Here is a 23,023-nt window from a genome sequence, read left to right on the forward strand (position 1 = left end):
GATAGCGGGTAAGACGGGAGTGGACCAGGCGTTCGAGGAGTTTAGAGATGAAGGGAAGATTAGAGACAGGTCTATAATTAGCGGCACAGAATCCCATGTACTCCTCTTCCTCTGCTTTTACTGGTACGTCTAATCTATCTCTTAATCCAGAATATCCACTGCACCCCAGAATCCCATGTACTCCTCTTCCTCTGCTTTAAATGGTACGTCTGAACTATCTCTTAATCCAGAATACCCACTGCACCCCAGAATCCCATGTACTCCTCTTCCTCTGCTTTAAATGGTACGTCTGATCTATCTCTTAATCCAGAATATCCACTGCACCCCAGAATCCCATGTACTCCTCTTCCTCTGCTCTAACTGGTACGTCTGAACTATCTCTTAATCCAGAATACCCACTGCACCCCAGAATCCCATGTTCTCCTCTTCCTCTGATCTAACTGGTACGTCTGAACTATATCTTAATCCAGAATATCCACTGCACCACAGAATCCCATGTACTTCTCTTCCTCTGCTTTTACTGGTACGTCTAATCTATCTCTTAATCCAGAATATCCACTGCACCCCAGAATCCCATGTACTCCTCTTCCTCTGCTTTAAATGGTACGTCTGAACTATCTCTTAATCCAGAATACCCAATGCACCCCAGAATCCCATGTACTCCTCTTCCTCTGCTCTAACTGGTATGTCTGAACTATCTCTTAATCCAGAATACCCACTGCACCCCAGAATCCCATGTTCTCCTCTTCCTCTGCTCTAACTGGTACGTCTGAACTATATCTTAATCCAGAATATCCACTGCACCACAGAATCCCATGTACTCCTCTTCCTCTGCTTTTACTGGTATGTCTAATCTATCTCTTAATCCAGAATATCCACTGCACCCCAGAATCCCATGTACTCCTCTTCCTCTGCTTTAAATGGTACGTCTGAACTATCTCTTAATCCAGAATACCCATTGCACCCCAGAATCCCATGTACTCCTCTTCCTCTGCTCTAACTGGTATGTCTGAACTATCTCTTAATCCAGAATACCCACTGCACCCCAGAATGCCATGTACTCCTCTTCCTCTGCTTTAACTGGTACGTCTGATCTATCCCTTAATCCACAATATCAACTGCACCCAAGAATCCCATGTACTCCTCTTCCTCTGCTCTAACTGGTACGTCTGAACTATCTCTTAAGCCACAATGCCCACTGCACCCCAGAATCCCATGTACTCCTCTTCCTCTGCTCTAACTGGTACGTCTGAACTATCTCTTAATCCAGAATATCCACTGCACCACAGAATCCCATGTACTCCTCTTCCTCTGCTTTTGCTGGTATGTCTGATCTATCTCTTAATCCAGAATAACCCCTGCACCCCAGAATCCCATGTTCTCCTCTTCCTCTGCTCTAACTGGTATATCTGAACTATCTCTTAATCCAGAATACCCACTGCACCCCAGAATCCCATGTACTCCTCTTCCTCTGCTCTAACTGGTACATCTGAACTATCTCTTAATCCAGAATATCCACTGCACCACAGAATCCCATGTACTCCTCTTCCTCTGCTTTTGCTGGTATGTCTGATCTATCTCTTAATCCAGAATATCCCCTGCACCCCAGAATCCCATGTACTCCTCTTCCTCTGCTCTAACTGGTACGTCTGAACTATCTCTTAATCCAGAATATCCACTGCACCACAGAATCCCATGTACTCCTCTTCCTCTGCTTTAAATGGTACGTCTGATCTATCTCTTAATCCAGAATATCCACTGCACGCCAGAATCCCATGTACTCCTCTTCCTCTGCTCTAACTGGTACGTCTGAACTATCTCTTAATCCAAAATACCCACTGCACCCCAGAATCCCATGTTCTCCTCTTCCTCTGCTCTAACAGGTATGTCTGAACTATATCTTAATCCAGAATATCCACTGCACCACAGAATCCCATGTACTCCTCTTCCTCTGCTTTTACTGGTATGTCTAATCTATCTCTTAATCCAGAATATCCACTGCACCCCAGAATCCCATGTACTCCTCTTCCTCTGCTTTAAATGGTACGTCTGAACTATCTCTTAATCCAGAATACCCACTGCACCCCAGAATCCCATGTACTCCTCTTCCTCTGCTTTAAATGGTACGTCTGATCTATCTCTTAATCCAGAATATCCACTGCACCCCAGAATCCCATGTACTCCTCTTCCTCTGCTCTAACTGGTACGTCTGAACTATCTCTTAATCCAGAATACCCACTGCACCCCAGAATCCCATGTTCTCCTCTTCCTCTGATCTAACTGGTACGTCTGAACTATATCTTAATCCAGAATATCCACTGCACCACAGAATCCCATGTACTTCTCTTCCTCTGCTTTTACTGGTACGTCTAATCTATCTCTTAATCCAGAATATCCACTGCACCCCAGAATCCCATGTACTCCTCTTCCTCTGCTTTAAATGGTACGTCTGAACTATCTCTTAATCCAGAATACCCAATGCACCCCAGAATCCCATGTACTCCTCTTCCTCTGCTCTAACTGGTATGTCTGAACTATCTCTTAATCCAGAATACCCACTGCACCCCAGAATGCCATGTACTCCTCTTCCTCTGCTTTAACTGGTACGTCTGATCTATCCCTTAATCCAGAATATCCCCTGCACCCCAGAATCCCATGTTCTCCTCTTCCTCTGCTCCAACTGGTATATCTGAACTATCTCTTAATCCAGAATACCCACTGCACCCCAGAATCCCATGTACTCCTCTTCCTCTGCTCTAACTGGTACATCTGAACTATCTCTTAATCCAGAATATCCACTGCACCACAGAATCCCATGTACTCCTCTTCCTCTGCTTTTGCTGGTATGTCTGATCTATCTCTTAATCCAGAATATCCCCTGCACCCCAGAATCCCATGTACTCCTCTTCCTCTGCTCTAACTGGTACGTCTGAACTATCTCTTAATCCAGAATATCCACTGCACCACAGAATCCCATGTACTCCTCTTCCTCTGCTTTAAATGGTACGTCTGATCTATCTCTTAATCCAGAATATCCACTGCACGCCAGAATCCCATGTACTCCTCTTCCTCTGCTCTAACTGGTACGTCTGAACTATCTCTTAATCCAGAATACCCACTGCACCCCAGAATCCCATGTTCTCCTCTTCCTCTGCTCTAACAGGTATGTCTGAACTATATCTTAATCCAGAATATCCACTGCACCACAGAATCCCATGTACTCCTCTTCCTCTGCTTTTACTGGTACGTCTAATCTATCTCTTAATCCAGAATATCCACTGCACCCCAGAATCCCATGTACTCCTCTTCCTCTGCTTTAAATGGTACGTCTGAACTATCTCTTAATCCAGAATACCCACTGCACCCCAGAATCCCATGTACTCCTCTTCCTCTGCTTTAAATGGTACGTCTGATCTATCTCTTAATCCAGAATATCCACTGCACCCCAGAATCCCATGTACTCCTCTTCCTCTGCTCTAACTGGTACGTCTGAACTATCTCTTAATCCAGAATACCCACTGCACCCCAGAATCCCATGTTCTCCTCTTCCTCTGATCTAACTGGTACGTCTGAACTATATCTTAATCCAGAATATCCACTGCACCACAGAATCCCATGTACTTCTCTTCCTCTGCTTTTACTGGTACGTCTAATCTATCTCTTAATCCAGAATATCCACTGCACCCCAGAATCCCATGTACTCCTCTTCCTCTGCTTTAAATGGTACGTCTGAACTATCTCTTAATCCAGAATACCCAATGCACCCCAGAATCCCATGTACTCCTCTTCCTCTGCTCTAACTGGTATGTCTGAACTATCTCTTAATCCAGAATACCCACTGCACCCCAGAATCCCATGTTCTCCTCTTCCTCTGCTCTAACTGGTACGTCTGAACTATATCTTAATCCAGAATATCCACTGCACCACAGAATCCCATGTACTCCTCTTCCTCTGCTTTTACTGGTATGTCTAATCTATCTCTTAATCCAGAATATCCACTGCACCCCAGAATCCCATGTACTCCTCTTCCTCTGCTTTAAATGGTACGTCTGAACTATCTCTTAATCCAGAATACCCATTGCACCCCAGAATCCCATGTACTCCTCTTCCTCTGCTCTAACTGGTATGTCTGAACTATCTCTTAATCCAGAATACCCACTGCACCCCAGAATGCCATGTACTCCTCTTCCTCTGCTTTAACTGGTACGTCTGATCTATCCCTTAATCCACAATATCAACTGCACCCAAGAATCCCATGTACTCCTCTTCCTCTGCTCTAACTGGTACGTCTGAACTATCTCTTAAGCCACAATGCCCACTGCACCCCAGAATCCCATGTACTCCTCTTCCTCTGCTCTAACTGGTACATCTGAACTATCTCTTAAGCCACAATGCCCACTGCACCCCAGAATCCCATGTACTCCTTTTCTTCTGCTTTTACTGGTACGTCTAATCTATCTCTTAATCCAGAATATCCACTGCACCCCAGAATCCCATGTACTCCTCTTCCTCTGCTTTAAATGGTACGTCTGAACTATCTCTTAATCCAGAATACCCACTGCACCCCAGAATCCCATGTACTCCTCTTCCTCTGCTTTAAATGGTACGTCTGATCTATCTCTTAATCCAGAGTATCCACTGCACCCCAGAATCCCATGTACTCCTCTTCCTCTGCTCTAACTGGTACATCTGAACTATCTCTTAAGCCAGAATACCCACTGCACCCCAGAATCCCATGTACTCCTCTTCCTCTGCTCTAACTGGTATGTCTGAACTATCTCTTAATCCAGAATACCCACTGCACCCCAGAATCCCATGTTCTCCTCTTCCTCTGCTCTAACTGGTATGTCTGAAATATATCTTAATCCAGAATATCCACTGCACCACAGAATCCCATGTACTCCTCTTCCTCTGCTTTTACTGGTACGTCTAATCTATCTCTTAATCCAGAATATCCACTGCACCCCAGAATCCCATGTACTCCTCTTCCTCTGCTTTAAATGGTACGTCTGAACTATCTCTTAATCCAGAATACCCATTGCACCCCAGAATCCCATGTACTCCTCTTCCTCTGCTCTAACTGGTATGTCTGAACTATCTCTTAATCCAGAATATCCACTGCACCCCAGAATCCCATGTACTCCTCTTCCTCTGCTCTAACTGGTACGTCAGAACTATCTCTTAATCCAGAATACCCACTGCATCCCAGAATCCCCAGAATCCCATGTACTCTTCTTCCTCTGCTCTAACTGGTACGCTGCTCCTTTTTTCCTGACTTTAATTCCATGTTTCATACTTCAAATTTACTGAATTCATATTGATATGTACATGCTCCTCACACCTAGCCCCATCTTTAATCCTATTCTATCTCTTTCAGCTCTGATACTAGTCAAATGTTCTATTAACTGCAATCTGTTAATTGCTCCCTGCTGTGAACTGTCCTCCTGCTTCTTTCTCCTCCCCTCCCTCACCTGGCTTCATTTCATGGACACTTGAATGGTATAAGTTGAATGGAGCAGGTCAGATATGATCTTGGTCAGATGCGACATCATTTGAAGTGACATGTTTAAAGTGTAACATCAGAAAAATACCAGAATGGTTCAGAAATCGGTCAGAAGGAAAGACCTGCTCCATTCAACTTATACCATTCAAACTCTGCAAAGAGTTTGTATGTTCTCTCCGTGTTTGCGTGGGTTTCCTCCGGGCACTCCGGTTTCCTCCCACATTCCAAAGACATACTGATAGGGATTCTAGATTGTGAGCCCCATCGGGGACAGTGATGATAATGTGTGTAAAACTGTAAAGCGCTGCGGAATATGTTAGCGCTATATAAAAATAAAGATTATTATTATTATTATAGTGAAGGAGAGTGAGGATTAGTGGAGCAAAAATGGTGAGGGCAAATGTGAGCTTGGTTAAAGAGCAGTGTAAGAAAAGAAAAGGTAAGTAAAATTAGAAGACAGTTGTCCTGGGCGGGATTAATCTAATCTCCAAATGGCTGTCATATACAGAGCCACAGGTCTGTCTGTACCATGGTCTGTCTCTAGAAGGATGTCTCTAAAAGGATAACAGCAAAGATGACAGCAGAAATATGCCAGAAAAATAACTCCCTGCTATAGATGCTTCATTATTAATATTATTATTATTATTACAATGCTTCGTTATTGCTATCAATCTGACAATTGATCTGCTTCAAGGACCCCAGCGCTGCAAGGCTGCAGTGCTAACCACTGCGCCACCGTGCTGCACTATCCCCAAACCTCTGCACCATCGAACTAAATAACTATCTCCCGCTCTCTCTTACCCTCCTACCTCGCTTCATCTACAGACCTGCTCCTTAACCTCAGATCTCTCCTACTAAAATATAATATAAGCCAATCACTCTCCTTCACCCACCTCTTTCCCTTTCTCTGCTTCCTCTCACTGCTGGTGACATATCCCCCAATCCTGCCCCCCACCTCATACATCCCACTAAGCCTCCCCCCTATACTTCTCACACTAAGAGAAACTACCACAATCCCTCACACTTAAAATCCGTGCCACTGACCCTCACCCCCCTGCTTCCTCTGTCTGGAGCACTTTTGAATGCCCGCTCTGTCTGTAATTAACTTCACGTGATCTGTGATCTCTTTACTTCCCACGAGCTTTCCTTCCTTGCTCTCACTGCGACCTTGCTAATGGCCTCGACTTTACCCACACTCCTCGCTCTGGCAACAGACATGGTGGAGGAGTGGGTTTCCTTCTCTCTAAAAATTGCTCCTTCAACCCTATCCAACCCCCACCCCCTCTTATCATGCCTTCTTTCAAGGTTCCCTCTAATCTCCAAATGGCTGTCATATACAGAGCCACAGGTCTGTCTGTACCATGGTCTGTCTCTAGAAGGATGTCTCTAAAAGGATAACAGCAAAGATGACAGCAGAAATATGCCAGAAAAATAACTCCCTGCTATAGATGCTTCATTATTAATATTATTATTATTATTACAATGCTTCGTTATTGCTATCAATCTGACAATTGATCTGCTTCATCCTCAGATATGTCCGCTGGCTGCACTCCCAATCCCATCACCATCACCCAACTTTCCTGATCTTCCTCACCCTGCTATTCCTAGTATGTCTGCTGGCTGCACTCCCAATCCCATCACCATCACCCAACTTTCCTGATCTTCCTCACCCTGCTATTCCTGGTATGTCCGCTGGCTGCTATTACTGTTTTTTTTTTCTTCCCCTGCATGTTTTCTCATTTTAATTCCTTGATGCCAATACACATTTGGCTTTATCTTTCCATTTGGATCTATTTCCCCTTGCATTTTCCCTTCTGACTTCTAATTAATCCCCTCCTGTGTCTGTGACCAGTCTCCCTGCTTCCCCTCCCTCCTGATAACACCTGGCCTATTTCATGTGCACTTAGCTTGTTATAAATTCAGAGACACAGGTCTGTCTGGACCGTGGTCTGTCTCTAGAAGAATAAGAGCAAAGATGACAGCAGAAATATGCCAGAAATGAGCCAGAAGTGAACAAAAGGTAAGACTAACCACTGTTAATAAATGTACTAAATTTCTTTCCCTTTCCACCACACTTACTATCATCATGCTGATATACACTCTAACAGTTTTGGCTCCATTACTCCTCAGCCTCCTTCGCTATCCTCAAACCCCAGCCTCCCCACCTGTCCTCCTCTGCTGACCTGCTCCTCAACCTTAGATCTCTCCTAAAAAAAACACAAAACACGCCGCCCACTCTCCTTCTCCCACCTGCTCTGTCTCTCTCTGCTTCTCCTCACTGCTGGCGACATATCTCCCAATCCTGGACCCCCACAGCTCATACCTCCCATTACTACCCCCTCCTATTGCTCCCAACCCAATATAAACACCCAAAATCTTGCCCACCTCAAATCCATGCCCATAATGCCCACCCCCTGCACCCTCTCTCTGGATTACTATGGAATGCCCACTCCATCTGCAATAAACTCCATGAGATTCACAACCTCTTTACCTCTAGCAATCTTTTCTTTCTTGGCATCACCGAAACATGGCTGACATCCTCTGACACAGATTTCCCTGCTGCGTTATGTTACGGCGGCCTCCACTTCACCCACACTCCTTGCCCTGGCAACAAACATGGTGGAGGAATGGGCCTTCTCCTTTCTTCCTACTGTACCTTTAACCCAATCCCACCTCTACCCTCCCTTATCCTCCCTTCTTTTGAAGTCCACTCTGTCCACATCTACTCCCCCTTCAATCTCCAAATGACCATAATATACCAACCTCCAGGCCCAACCACTTTCTTTACTGACTAATTCTCCACTTGGCTCCTTTACTTTTTATCTGCTGACATTCCCGCCATCATCATGGGTGACATCAACATCCCCATTGACACCCACCAGTCAGCAGCCTCCAAACTCCTGTCCCTTGCTTCATCATTTGGACTTACTCAGTGGTCCTCCTCAGCCTCCCACACAGATGGACACACATTAGACCTAGTCTTCACCCATTTCTGCTCCCTATTTAACTTCACATCGTCCCCTCTCCATCTACTCACTTTCTCATCCATGTCCTCATCACCTGTCACCCACATCCAGCAACATGAGCACCCACGCAACAACTTCACACACCTAGACACCCACACACTCTCTGACTCTATCCTACCACTAGTATCCATATCCTCACTCCACGACTCAGACACTGCCACTGCTTTCTACAATGCCACTCTTGCATCAGCTATTGACACGGCTGCCCCTTTCATACATAGCAGAGTGCGACGAACCAATAGACAACCCTGGCACAATAACATCACTAAAAAGCTTCGGCAAGTATCCAGAATTACAGAATGATATTGGAAGAAAATGCATTCGCAAGATGATTTCACTGCACTCAAACATGCAACACTCGCTTTCAAACAGCTCTCACCTCTGCTAAACAGGCCCACTTCACAACCCTTATCCCACAACCCCAAACAGTTGTTCAACACTTTTAACTCCCTCCTCCTCCTGCCACTGCCCCCTCCGAGTTCCCTAATTGTTGCAGAGGACTTTGTCACACACTTCAAAAATAAGATAGACCAAATAAGGCAAGTCTTTTTGTCAAACCACCACAACCCCTTCGTATACCAGACCAATGCCCAAACCCCATAACTTCCCTCTCCAAAATCAATGAAGGGGAGCTTGCTCATCTTCTCTCCAAATCACACCTTACCACTTGTGCACTTAACCCCATCCCATCCCACCTCCTCCCAACCTCACCACCGCAATAATCCCATCCCTAACCCATCTCTTCAACCTATCACTAACTTCTGGTACCTTCCCCACTGCTTTCAAACATGCCACAATCACACCTATCCTCAAAAGCCATCCCTTGACTCAAGCGCTATTTCCAGCTATAGCCCCTTATCTTTGCTTTCATTTGCTTCCAAACTCTTTGAGCAGCACGTCCATACTGAACTTTCCTCTTACTTTGCACCTATCTCTCTCTTCGACAACCTACAACCCCTCTTCGGTCCCCACCATTCCACTGAGACAGTCCTGACCAAAATTACTAATGACTTACAGTCAAAGCTAACAGACAATTCTCTATACTCCTCTTTCTAGACCTGTCCTCTTCCTTCGACACAGTTGACCACTGCTTCCTACTACAGATCCTCTCTTCCTTTGGTGTCAAAGACCTTGCCCTATCTTTTATCTCCTCATGCCTTACCAACCGCACATTTAGCGCTTCCTACTCCCATACTACCTCTTCATCTCGCCCCCTCGCTGTTGGTGTCCCTCAAGGCTCTGTCCTTGGGCCCTTACTCTTCTCAATCTTTACACTCGGCCTGGGACAACTCATAAGGTCCTGTGGCTTCCAGTACCATCTATATGCTGATGACACTCAGATCTACCTCTCTGGCCCAGATGTCACCTCTCTGCTCTCCAGAATCCCAGAGTGTCTATCAGCCATATTCTCCTTCTTCTCCTCTCGCTTCCTCAAGCTCAATGTGGACAAATCTGAACTAATTATCTTTCCTCCATCTCGCATATCTTCCCTACCTGATCTGTCTATCAAAATAAATGAAATCACACTTTCTCCTGTCCCCAAAATCTGCTGCCTTGGAGTAACCATTGATTCTGTCCTGTTCTTCAAACTGCACATCCAAGCTCTCGCCACCTCCTGTCGCCTCCAGCTCAAAAATATTTCTAGAATCCATCCTTTCCTCAACCCTCGCTCTACAAAATGCTCATGCATGCCCTAATCATCTCCTGCCTCGACTACTGCAACGTACTCGTCTGTGCCTACCTTCTAACACTCTCGCACCCCTCCAGTCCATCCTTAACTCTGCTGCCCAACTAATTAATCTCTCTGCTCGCTGCACTCCTGCTTCCCCTCTTTGGAAATCCCTTCACTGGCTCCCAATTTCCCAGCGTATCCAGTTTAAACTACTAATGCTGACCTACAAAGCCATCCATAACCTTTCTCCTCCATATGTTTCCGAACTAGTCTCTCAATATGTTCCCTCACGTAATCTCCTGTCCTCCCAAGACCTACTTCTCTCCTCCACGCTTATTTACTCCTCACCCAAATACCTCCAAGACTTCTGCCGAGTATCCCCCATCCTCTGGAATTCTGTGCCCCAACACATCCGGTTATCCACCACATTTGGATCCTTCAAAATAAACTTGAAAACCCACCTTTTCAAAGAAGCTTACAGCCTGTAATGACCACATGGGCAGGGTCCTCTTCCCTCTGTACCAGTCTGTCATTGTTAGTTTTGTTTACTGTAAGTGATATTTGTATTTTGATATAACTCCTTCTCATGTACAGCACCATGGAATTAATGGTGCTATATAAATAAATAATAATATAATAATAATATACCGACCACTAGGATTAGCCACTGCCTTCATTGACCAGTTCTCCACCTGGCTTCTTCACTTTCTCTCTGCTGACATCTCCACCATCATCATGGGTAACATTAATATCCCTACTGACACCCGCCAGCCAGCAGCCTCCAAACTCATGTCCCTTACCTCATCCTTTGGACTTACTCAGTGGTCCTCCACAGCCACCCACACAGACAGACATACACTAGACCTCATCTTCACCTGCCTCTGTTCCCTATCTAATCTCACAACCTCTCCCTCCCCCCTATCTGACCACCATCTTCTCAACTTCTTTTCCTTGTCCTCCTCACTCGCCCCCCATGTTCAGCCACTAGCACATCATCGCACACCTAGACATTCACAGACTCTCAGACTCTTCTACCTCTGTCCTCTATATATTCACTCCATAACAAGAACAGCACCACTGCTTTCTGTAATGCCACCCACATGTCAGTCATAGACTCAGTTGCCCCTCTCATGCATGGCAAAGTGTGACAAACCAATAGGCAACCCTGGCACAACAAACTCACCAAATATCTTTGACAAGCATCCAGGGCCATGGAGTGGCATTGGACGAAAACACGCCTGCCAGATGACTTCATTTCTTTCAAACAAGCTACAGTTATCATTAAATGAGCCCTCACCTCTGCTAAACAGACCTATTTTACAAACTTGTATCTTCATTATCCTACAAACTAAAACAACTGTTCAGCACATTAAACTCTCTCCTCCGCCCACCACTGCCACCTCCAATTCTCCTCATCTCTGCCGAGGACTTTGCCACCTACTTGAAAAATAAGATCGACAAAACAAGGCAACCTTTACTGTTCCACCACCCCAACCACTCCATATACCAGACCTCTGCCCTTCCCTAATAACCTCCCTCTCCAACATCACTGAAGGAGTGCTTACTCACCTCCTTTCCAAATCACACCTCACGACCTGTGCACTTGACCCCATCCCTTCCCACCTGCTCCCCAACCTCACTAACACACTCAGTCCAGCCCTAACCCATCTCTTCAACCTATTGCTATCTTCTGGTCTTCTGCTTTCAAACATGCCACCATCACACCCACCCTCAAAAAACTAACCTTGACCCAACTACTATGCCGAGCTATCACCTGATATCACTTCTCCCTTTTGCTTCCAAACTCCTTGAGCAGCATGTCCATGCTCAACTTTCCTCCCACCTCTCATCTAACCTTCTCCTTGATAATCTCCAATCTGGCTTCCACCCCCACCACTGCACCGAAACTGCCCTGACCAAAATTAGTAATGACTTTCAGCTAAAAGCTAACAGACAATTTTCCATCCTCCTCCTTCTCGATGTGTCCTCTGCCTTCGACACAGTTAACCACTGCCTACTGCTACAGATACTTTCTTCCCTTGTCATCAAAGACCTTGCCCTGTCCTGGATTGCCTCATACCTTTCAGACTGCACATTTAGCATTTCCCACTCCCACACTACCTCCTCATCCCGCCCTCTCTCTGTTGGAGTCTCTCATGTGTCTGTCCTGGGGCCCCTACTTTTTTCCATCTACACATTGGCCTAGGACAACTCATAAAGTCCCATTACTTCCAGTACCACCTGTATACAAATGACACTCAGATCTACCTCCCTGGCCCAGATCTCACCTCTCTGCTGTCAAGAATCCTGGAGTGTCTATCAGATATATCCTACTTCTTCACCTCTCGCTTCCTAAAACTCAATGTAGACAAAACCAAAGTCATCATCTTTGCTCCATCTTGCGTATCTCCCCTACCCGACCTATCTATTATGGTAAACAGCATCAAGCTCTCTCCTGCACCTGAAATCTGCTGCCTCGGAGTAACTCTTGGCTCTGCCCTGTCTTTCAAACCACATGTCCAAACTCTTGCCACCTTCTGTCACCTCCAACTCAAAAATATTTTCAGAATCAGTCCCTTCCTCAGCCCTCAATCTTCTAAAACTCTTGTGCATGCCCTCATCATCTCCCGCTTTGATTACTGCAACACCCTCCTCTGTAACCTCCCCGCTAACTCTCTTGCACCACTCCAGTCTCTCCTCAGCTCTGCTGCCCTACTAATCCACCTCTCTCCTCACTACTTCCCTGTTTCTCCCATCTGTAAATCCCTCCACCGGCTCCCAATTCCCCAGCAAATCCAGTTCAAACTACTAACACTGACCTACAAAGCCATCCACAATCTGTCTCCTCCCTATATCTTTGAACTAATCTCCCAGTATCTTCCCTCACATAATCTTTGATCCTCCCAAGACCTCCTACTATCCTCCACACTTATTTGTTCCTCACACAACCGCCACCAAGATTTGTCCCGAATATCCCCCATTCACTGGAATTTGACACCTCAACACGTCCGATTATCCGGCACCCTCGGATCCTTCAGATGGAACCTGAAAACCCATCTTTTCAGGAAAGCATACAGCCTGCAATAACCATTCTGCCACTTCACCACTACCCGAGCTGCCGCCTCACCATCACCAGAGCTGCTGCATCCCGACCTTCTGTCTCTTCCCCGTTATCCCATAGAATGTAAGTCCACAAGGACAGGGTTCTCTCCCCTCTGTACCAGTCTGTCATCGTATATTTGATTACTGTAAACAATATCTTTAACTTTATATAATTTTTTGCTGTAAGTGAAATCTATAAATTTGTATGTAAACTCTTCTCATGTACAGCACCATTGAAGTAATGGTGCTATATAAATAATAATAATAATACTAATAATACTACTACTAATAATAATAATAATAAATTCTCTCTGAATTTTGCAGCAACTGGCAAAAAAGAAAATGTATGTGCAATGTCCGCTGTGACATGATTCTTTTTTCCAAGTTCCAAACTATACCTTGTTTCATTTTACAAATTACACTGGCTTATTACCAAATGTATTTGCAACAGAAAACTAATGCATTCATAAAAAGAAAAAAATAGGGCTTAAAGTCATTGGATCCATTTACAACACTTAATAAAATTCAAAGCACAGAAGTTTGGGTGTTTGACCTGTAATTCATTCTTTAAAACCTTTGAAGTGTGAAGATAACAGATAAGGATTGCAACATTCACCTTAGCAAATAAGTAATAATTTATCACACTGCAGAAAATGCTCTTTTTTTGTGTTGTTCATTCTCTAAGCAAATATGATGCTGATGATAATAAAATAATAATTGTTATTCTAATTCTATTCATTATTCATACAGCGGCAGTTTATTCTTCTGCACTTTACAATTACTGAAAGCAATCTGCATGCTAAATATGTCAAAAACTTAACAATATTATTTATTTTCTATTTATTATTATAGATAAGGAAAGGAAACAAATCTTGGCCATTAGTTTTATGATAAATAATAATAATCTATATATATAATTGTCTAAGGGTTTTTCCGTCTGTCTGTCTGTCTGTCTGTCTGTCTGTCTTGGAAATCCCGGCTCTCTGATTGGTCGAGGCCGCCAAGCCTCGACCAATCAGAGACGGGCACGGCATCGACGTAGAAATCCCGCAGCTCTGATTGGTCGAGGCCGCCAGGCACAGCGACGATGATGTCATAAAGGACGTAGACATTCCGCGTCTCTGATTGGTCGAGGCCGCCGACGAATATTCTAGAATACCCGATGCATTAGAATCGGGCCACAATCTAGTGTTAATAATAATTATCAATATTATTATTATTCATACAGTGGACATGCAAATTTAGTTTGCAAATTTAACAAAAGGAGAAAGTTTATTTTGCAGGGCCATATTTTCCTTAAATGAAAGAAACTGAAAAATTGTTCTCTATTTTATTATTTTAGCCCACATTGCCTTAAAGAACCACTCCCATGAATATTTTTTTTCTAATTACAACTGTGTCCATTTCATTAAAACATGTCTATTTTGAACTGTCCTCCCACCTCTCTTCCTGCTCCCTCTTCGATCGCTTACAATCTGGCTGCCGACCACATCACTCCACTGAAACTGCCCTAACTAAAGACACCAATGATCTGCTGACGGCCAAAGCCAAGCGACACTACTCTGTCTTCCTTCTCATGGACCTGTCCTCTTACTTTGACACAGCACAGTGGACCACTCCCTTATACTGCAGACTCTCTCATCTCTTGGCATCACAGACTTGGCCCTATCTTCGATCGCATCATACCTAACAGACCAGACATTCAGTGTCTCTCACTCACACACCACCTCCTCACCTCGCCCCCTATCTGTCGAAGTCCTGCAAGGCTCAGTCCTAGGGCTGCTACTCTTCTCGATTTACACCTTTAGACTGGGATAGCTCATGGCTTGCAGTATAACCTCACGCAGATGACACACAGATCTACCTCTGGACCAGATATCACCTCTCTACTAACCAAAATTCCACAATGTCTGTCTGCTATTTCATCCTTCTTTTCCACTAGAATTCTAAAACTTAACATAGACAAAACAGAATTCATCATCTTTCCCCCATCTCACTTGACTCTCCCAATAAACCTATCCATTAAAGTAAATGCCTGCTCACTCTCCCCAGTTCCACAAGTTTGCTGCCTCGGGGAGATCCTTGACTCTGATCTCTCCTTCAAACCACATATCTAAGCCCTTTCCACTTCCTGCCAACTTCAACTCAAAAACATATCCTGGATCTGCACATTCCTTAACCTAGAATCTGCAAAAAATCTATTGCATGCCCTCATCATCTCCCTCCTTGACTACTGCAACCTCCTGCTCTGTGGCCTTCCCTCTAACACTCTCACGCCCCTCCAATCTATTCTAAACTCTGCTGCCCAACTAATCCACCCATCCCCCACTATTCCCTGACCTCACCTCTCTGTCAATCCCTTTACTGGCTCCCCATTACCCACAGACTCCAGTTAAAAACCCTAACCATGGCATACAAAGCCACCCACAACCTGTCTTCTCCATATATCTATAAACTCGTCTCCCGGTACCTACCAGCATGCAACCTCCGATCCTCACAAGATCTCCTTCTCTACTCTCCTTTTATCTCCTCTTCCCACAATCGCATACAAGTATTTTCCCGTGCATCCCCCATCCCCTGCAAGTCTCTACCTCAATGTATCAGACTATCACCTACCATGGAAACCTTCAATAAGAACCTGGAGACCTACCTCTTCTGACAAGCCTACAACCTGCAGTAACTACTGATCCACCAACTGCTGCACGACCTCGAGGGTAGGGTCCTCTCTCCTCATGTACTAGTCAGGACTTGTATTGATTAAGATTATTGCACTTGTTTTTTATTATGTATACCCTCCTCAAATGTAAAGCGACATGGAACAAATGGTACTATAATAATAATAAATAATAATAATAATAATATGTGCAAGTAGTGTAATGTGGGGATTTTTAATATAATCACCTACCCTTGCCTTCTTCAGGATATTTGGTCATTCTGCTCCTCTTTTCAGTGATATCTCCACACTCCAGACTCCCGATTTCACTGTAAGCTTTAAGAGTGAGCCAGAACTTTATTCTACAATGTTTGCCAAACAGTTAAATGAACATACCTGAACCCCATTGAATTCAATGGGAAGCAAATGCATAGACAACACCTTCAGGGGGATCAAAAAGCTGCCAACACAGCTAAAATTAAGGGAAGACTCCAGGAAAAGTGGCATGATTTGACCCATCAATTGCACTTTAAATAAATAATAAAAAATTGCCCTGTTTCCATGTATTTTTGATAATGAGCCAGGTAAAACTGACAGCTGAAGGTTGCAACCCTCAGCTGTTAGTGTTAGCAAGGTTGGTTATCAAGAATAAAGGGATCCACAAGCCATGTTTAATTATTTAAATAAATAATTTAACCCCTTTACCCCAAGGTGGTTTGCACATTAATGGCCAAGCCAATATTTACAATTCTGACCAGTGTCATTTTATGAGGTAATAACTAGGGTTGAGCGAAACGGGTCGAACATTTTCAAAAGTCGCCGACTTTTGGCGAAGTCGAGTTTCATGAAACCCGATCCGACCCCTGTGCGTGGTCGGCCATGCGGTACGCGACTTTCACGTCAAAGTCGCGTTTCAATGACGCGAAAAGCGCCATTTCTCAGCCAATGAAGGTAAACGCAGAGTGTGGGCAGCGTGATGACATAGGTCCTGGTCCCCACCATCTTAGAGAAGGGCATTGCAGTGATTGGCTTGCTGTCTGCGGCGTCACAGGGGCTATAAAGGGGAGTTCCCGCCGACCACCATGTTACTGCTGCTGATCTGAGCTTAGGGAGAGGTTGCTGCCGCTTCGTCAGAAGCAGGGATAGCGTTAGGCAGGGTCCATTAACCACAAAACCGCTTGTGCTGTAGCGATTTCCACTGCCCAACACCACCTTCGGTGTGCATGGACAGTGGAAGCTCCTTTTTTTTTTTTTTTTCCTCAGCGCTGTAGCTCATTGGGCTGCCCTAGAAGGCTCCCTGATAGCTGCATTGCTGTGTGTACGCCGCTGTGCAAACCAACTGCTTTTTTCAAAGCACAAATCCTCTTGTTCCTTCCTTTCTGCACAGCTATCTTGTTTGTTTGTCCACACTTTTTATTTAATTTGTGCATCAGTCCACTCCTTATTGCTGCCTGCCATACCTGGCTGAGATTACTGCAGGGAGATAGTAATTGAAGGACAGTTCCTTTTTTTTTTTTTTTTTTTTTGTGGGAGATTAAGATTGACATTTCTGCTAGAGTGCCATCTCTGTCTGTGTCATCTCTCACTCAGTGGGCCATAGAAAGCCTATTTATTTTTTTGCTTGATTTGGGTTCCAAAATCTACCAGAAAAAATCACAACATCAATCAGTGGGAGAAAAATATTGGCCTCAGGGCTTGTGTGCCACTCCTTACTCCTGTGTGTGCCATCTCTCACTCAGTGGGCCATAGAAAGCCTATTAATTTTTTTGCTTGATTTGGGTTCTAAATTCTACCTGAAAAAATCAATCAATCAATCAGTGGGAGATTAATATTGGCCTTTGGGCTTGTGTGCCAGTCCTAAGCGTGCCATCTCTCTCTCTCAGATAGTGGGCCATAGAAAGCCTATTTATTATTTTTTTTTTTATTGGGTTTATAAATTTTCCCTGGAAAAAAAAAATGGGAGATTAATATTGGCCTCTGGGCTTGTGTGCCAGTCCTGAGCGTGCCATCTCTCTCACAAATAGTGGGCCATAGAAAGCCTATTAATTTTTTTGCTTGATTTGGGTTCCAAAATCTACCAAAAAAAATCACTAAATCAATCAGTGGGAGATTAATATTGGCCTCTGGGCTTGTGTGCCACTCCTGACTCCTGTGAGCGTCATCTGTCACTCAGTGGGCCCTAGAAAGCCTATTTTTTGTTTTATTTGTTTTCTAAATTCTCCCTGAAAAAATCATTTTATTTTCTTTGGTTTCTAAATTATTCCTGAAAAAAATCATTTTTTTTGTATTTTTTTTTCTCTAAAGTCTCCCTGAAAAAAAAAAAAAAAAAAAATCTGTGGGAGATTCATATTGCCCCTTCTGCTTGTGTGCCAGTCTTGACTCCTGGGTGTGCCATCTCTCTCTCTCTCCCCAATTGTGGGCCATAGAAAGCCTATTAATTTTTTTGCTTGATTTGGGTTCCAAAATCTACCAAAAAAAATAACTAAATCAATCAGTGGGAGATTAATATTGGCCTCTGGGCTTGTGTGCCACTCCTGACTCCTGTGTGCGTCATCTGTCACTCAGTGGGCCCTAGAAAGCCTATTTTTTGTTTTATTTGTTTTCTAAATTCTCCCTGAAACAATCATTTTATTTTCTTTGGTTTCTAAATTATTCCTGAAAAAAATCATTTTTTTTGTATTTTTTTTTTCTCTCAAATCTCCCTGAAAAAAAAAAAAAAAAAAAAAAAATCTGTGGGAGATTCATATTGCCCCTTCTGCTTGTGTGCCAGTCTTGACTCCTGGGTGTGCCATCTCTCTCTCTCTCCCCAATTGTGGGCCATAGAAAGCCTATTAATTTTTTTGCTTGATTTGGGTTCCAAAATCTACCAAAAATAATCACTAAATCAATCAGTGGGAGATTAATATTGGCCTCTGGGCTTGTCTGCCACTCCTGACTCCTGTGTGCGTCATCTGTCACTCAGTGGGCCCTAGAAAGCCTATTTTTTGTTTTATTTGTTTTCTAAATTCTCCCTGAAAAAATCATTTTATTTTCTTTGGTTTCTAAATTATTCCTGAAAAAAATCATTTTTTTTGTATATTTTTTTCTCTAAAGTCTCCCTGAAAAAAAAAAAAAAAAAAAAATCTGTGGGAGATTCATATTGCCCCTTCTGCTTGTGTGCCAGTCTTGACTCCTGGGTGTGCCATCTCTCTCTCTCTCCCCAATTGTGGGCCATAGAAAGCCTATTAATTTTTTTGCTTGATTTGGGTTCCAAAATCTACCAAAAAAAATAACTAAATCAATCAGTGGGAGATTAATATTGGCCTCTGGGCTTGTGTGCCACTCCAGACTCCTGTGTGCGTCATCTGTCACTCAGTGGGCCCTAGAAAGCCTATTTTTTGTTTTATTTGTTTTCTAAATTCTCCCTGAAACAATCATTTTATTTTCTTTGGTTTCTAAATTATTCCTGAAAAAAATCATTTTTTTTGTATTTTTTTTTTCTCTCAAATCTCCCTGAAAAAAAAAAAAAAAAAAAAAAATCTGTGGGAGATTCATATTGCCCCTTCTGCTTGTGTGCCAGTCTTGACTCCTGGGTGTGCCATCTCTCTCTCTCTCCCCAATTGTGGGCCATAGAAAGCCTATTAATTTTTTTGCTTGATTTGGGTTCCAAAATCTACCAAAAAAAATAACTAAATCAATCGGTGGGAGATTAATATTGGCCTCTGGGCTTGTGTGCCACTCCTGACTCCTGTGTGCGTCCTCTCTCACTCAGTGGGCCCTACAAAGCCTTTTTTTTTTTTTTTTTTCCTAAATTCTCCCTGAAACAATCATTTCATTTTATTTGTTTTATAAATTCTTCTGTAAAAAATAATTTTTTTTTAATTTTTTTTTTTTCTGAAGTCTCCCTTTTAAAAAAAACAAACACAAATCAGTGGGAGATAAATATTTACATTTGCGCTTCAGTGACAGTCCTGCGTGTGTGCCATCTCATTTGTTGCCAACAACAACAGAGTGTGTAACATTGTGGCTGATTTTCGTTGTGGTCTCACCCACCTGTAAAGGGGTAGCTAAATCATACTGAAGTTATAGCTCACCGTGTAAGTTGTGTGACAGCAACAAATACCGTTCGTTTGGTAACGTTTTTAAAACAATGAGGAAGTCTGGTGGAAGAGGTCGTGGCCGGGGGCGTTCATTGTCAGCTGGTAATGAGGGTAGTGGTAGTGGTGGAGCATCAGGTGGTCGTGGGAAAAAAAATATTGCACCTAAGTCTGGAGCTGTGGAGCCAGGTTCGTCGTCTGGCTACACAAGGCCTCGAACCCTCCCTTTTCTGGGAGTAGGAAAACCGCTTTTAAAGCCGGAGCATCAAGAGCAAGTTTTGGCTTATCTTGCTGACTCAGCCTCTAGCTCTTTTGCCTCCTCTCGTGAAACTGGTAAAAGTAAAAGCAGCGCGTCGTTAGTGGATGTTCACGGTCAGGGACAAGTCGCTTCCTTGTCCTCTTCAGCAAAAAGAACAACAGAGAAGAATGCAGCAGGCGACACAACGGGTTACTCCATGGAGCTCTTTACACATACCGTCCCTGGCTTAGAAAGTGAAGCAGTTAACAGTCCATGCCCATTACAAGTTGAATCTGACATGGAGTGCACTGATGCACAGCCACAGCCAGACTACTATGCTGGTCCTTTGACTCAGACCACAACATTGCCCTCGCAGGGTGCTGATCAAGAATCAGACCCTGATGAGACTATGTTGCCCCATCACGAACGCTATACCACCGACCGACACGGTGACACAGACGAAGTTGCACACGAGCTACAAGAAGAGGTAATAGATGACCCAGTTCTTGACCCCGATTGGCAGCCATTGGGGGAACAGGGTGCAGGCGGCAGCAGTTCTGAAGCGGAGGAGGAGGGGCCGCAGCAGGCATCAACATCGCAAAAGGTTCCATCTGCCGGGCCCGTATCTTGGCCAAAACGCGTGGCAAAGTCAAAACCTGTTGGAGGACAGCGTGGCCATCCGGTTAAAGCTCAGTCTGCAATGCCTGAAAAGGTATCCGATGCTAGAAAGAGTGCAGTCTGGCATTTTTTTAAACAACATCCAATTGATCAGCACAAAGTAATCTGTCAAAAATGTTCAACTACCTTAAGCAGAGGGCAGAATCTGAAAAGTCTCAATACAAGTTGCAAGCATAGACATTTAACCACCATGCATTTGCAAGCTTGGACTAACTACCAAACGTCCCTTAAGGTTGTAGCACCCTCGGCCAATGAAGCTACTCATCAACGCAACATCCCTTCCGGCAGTGTAGGGCCACCATTTTCTGCACCACCTGCAGTATCTGTGCAGGTTTCTTTGCCAGGCCAAAGCAGTCAGGGTCAGGGAATCTCCAGTTTCGTAGTAGGAAACACTGCATCTAGGGCACCGGCGGCAACAATACCATCTCCCACCGTCTCTCAGTCTGCCATGTCCACTGGCACCCCCGCTAGTTCCACGATCTCCAGCTCTCCAGTCCAGCTCACCCTACATGAGACTATGGTTAGAAAAAGGAAGTACTTAGCCTCGCATCCGCGTACACAGGGTTTGAACGCCCACATAGCTAGACTAATCTCGTTAGAGATGATGCCCTACCGGTTAGTTGAAAGCGAAGCTTTCAAAGACCTGATGGACTACGCTGTACCACGCTACGAGCTACCCAGTCGACACTTTTTTTCCAGAAAAGCCATCCCAGCCCTCCACCAGCATGTTAAAGAGCGCATCGTCCATGCACTCAGGCAATGTGTGAGCACAAAGGTGCACCTGACAACAGATGCATGGACCAGTAGGCATGGCCAGGGACGTTACGTGTCCATCACGGCACACTGGGTAAATGTGGTGGATTCAGGGTCCACAGGGGACAGCAAGTTTGGGACAGTTCTGCCTAGCCCACGGTCTAGGAAACAGTTGGCTGTAGCCGTTCGCACCCCCTCCTCCTCCTCCTCCTCCTCGTCCTCCTGCAGAAGCGAGAGCTCGTCCACAGACCGCAGTCGCACAACCACTCCATCCGCAGCTGCCACTGTTGCACACCAGGTCTCCCATTATGGGGCAGCTACTGGCAAACGTCAGCAGGCTGTATTGGCTATGAAGTGTTTGGGCGACAACAGACACACCGCGGAAGTTCTGTCCGAGTTCTTGCAGCAAGAAACGCAGTCGTGGCTGGGCACTGTAGATCTTGAGGCAGGCAAGGTAGTGAGTGATAACGGAAGGAATTTCATGGCTGCCATCTCCCTTTCCCAACTGAAACACATTCCTTGCCTGGCTCACACCTTAAACCTGGTGGTGCAGTGCTTCCTGAAAAGTTATCCGGGGTTATCCGACCTGCTCCTCAAAGTGCGTGGACTTTGCGCACATATCCGCCGTTCGCCTGTACACTCCAGCCGTATGCAGACCTATCAGCGTTCTTTGAACCTTCCCCAGCATCGCCTAATCATAGACGTTGTTACAAGGTGGAACTCAACACTACACATGCTTCAGAGACTGTGCGAACAGAGGCGGGCTGTTATGTTTTTGTGGGAGGATACACATACACGGGCAGGCAGTAGGATGGCAGACATGGAGTTGTCAGGTGTGCAGTGGTCGAAGATTCAAGACATGTGTCAAGTCCTTCAGTGTTTTGAGGAATGCACACGGCTGGTTAGTGCAGACAACGCCATAATAAGCATGAGCATCCCCCTAATGCGTCTGCTGATGCAAAGTTTGACGCACATAAAGGATCAGGCGTCTGCACCAGAGGAAGAGGAAAGCCTTGATGACAGTCAGCCATTGTCTGGTCAGGGCAGTGTACAGGACGAGGTAGCGGGCGAAGAGGAGGTGGAGGATGAGGAGGATGATGGGGATGAGTATATTTTTAATGAGGAAGCTTTCCCGGGGTCATTGGAAATTGGTGGCGTGGCAAGGGCGGGTTCTGGTTTTTTGAGGGACACAAGTGACGTAGATTTGCCTGCAACTGCCCCTCAACCAAGCACAACCGCAGATTTGACAACTGGAACTTTGGCCCACATGGCAGATTATGCCTTGCGTATCCTCAAAAGGGACACACGCATTACAAAAATGA

The sequence above is a fragment of the Ranitomeya imitator genome, chromosome 2 (assembly GCF_032444005.1).
Source record: "Ranitomeya imitator isolate aRanImi1 chromosome 2, aRanImi1.pri, whole genome shotgun sequence".
In the NCBI taxonomy this organism is placed as follows: domain Eukaryota; kingdom Metazoa; phylum Chordata; class Amphibia; order Anura; family Dendrobatidae; genus Ranitomeya; species Ranitomeya imitator.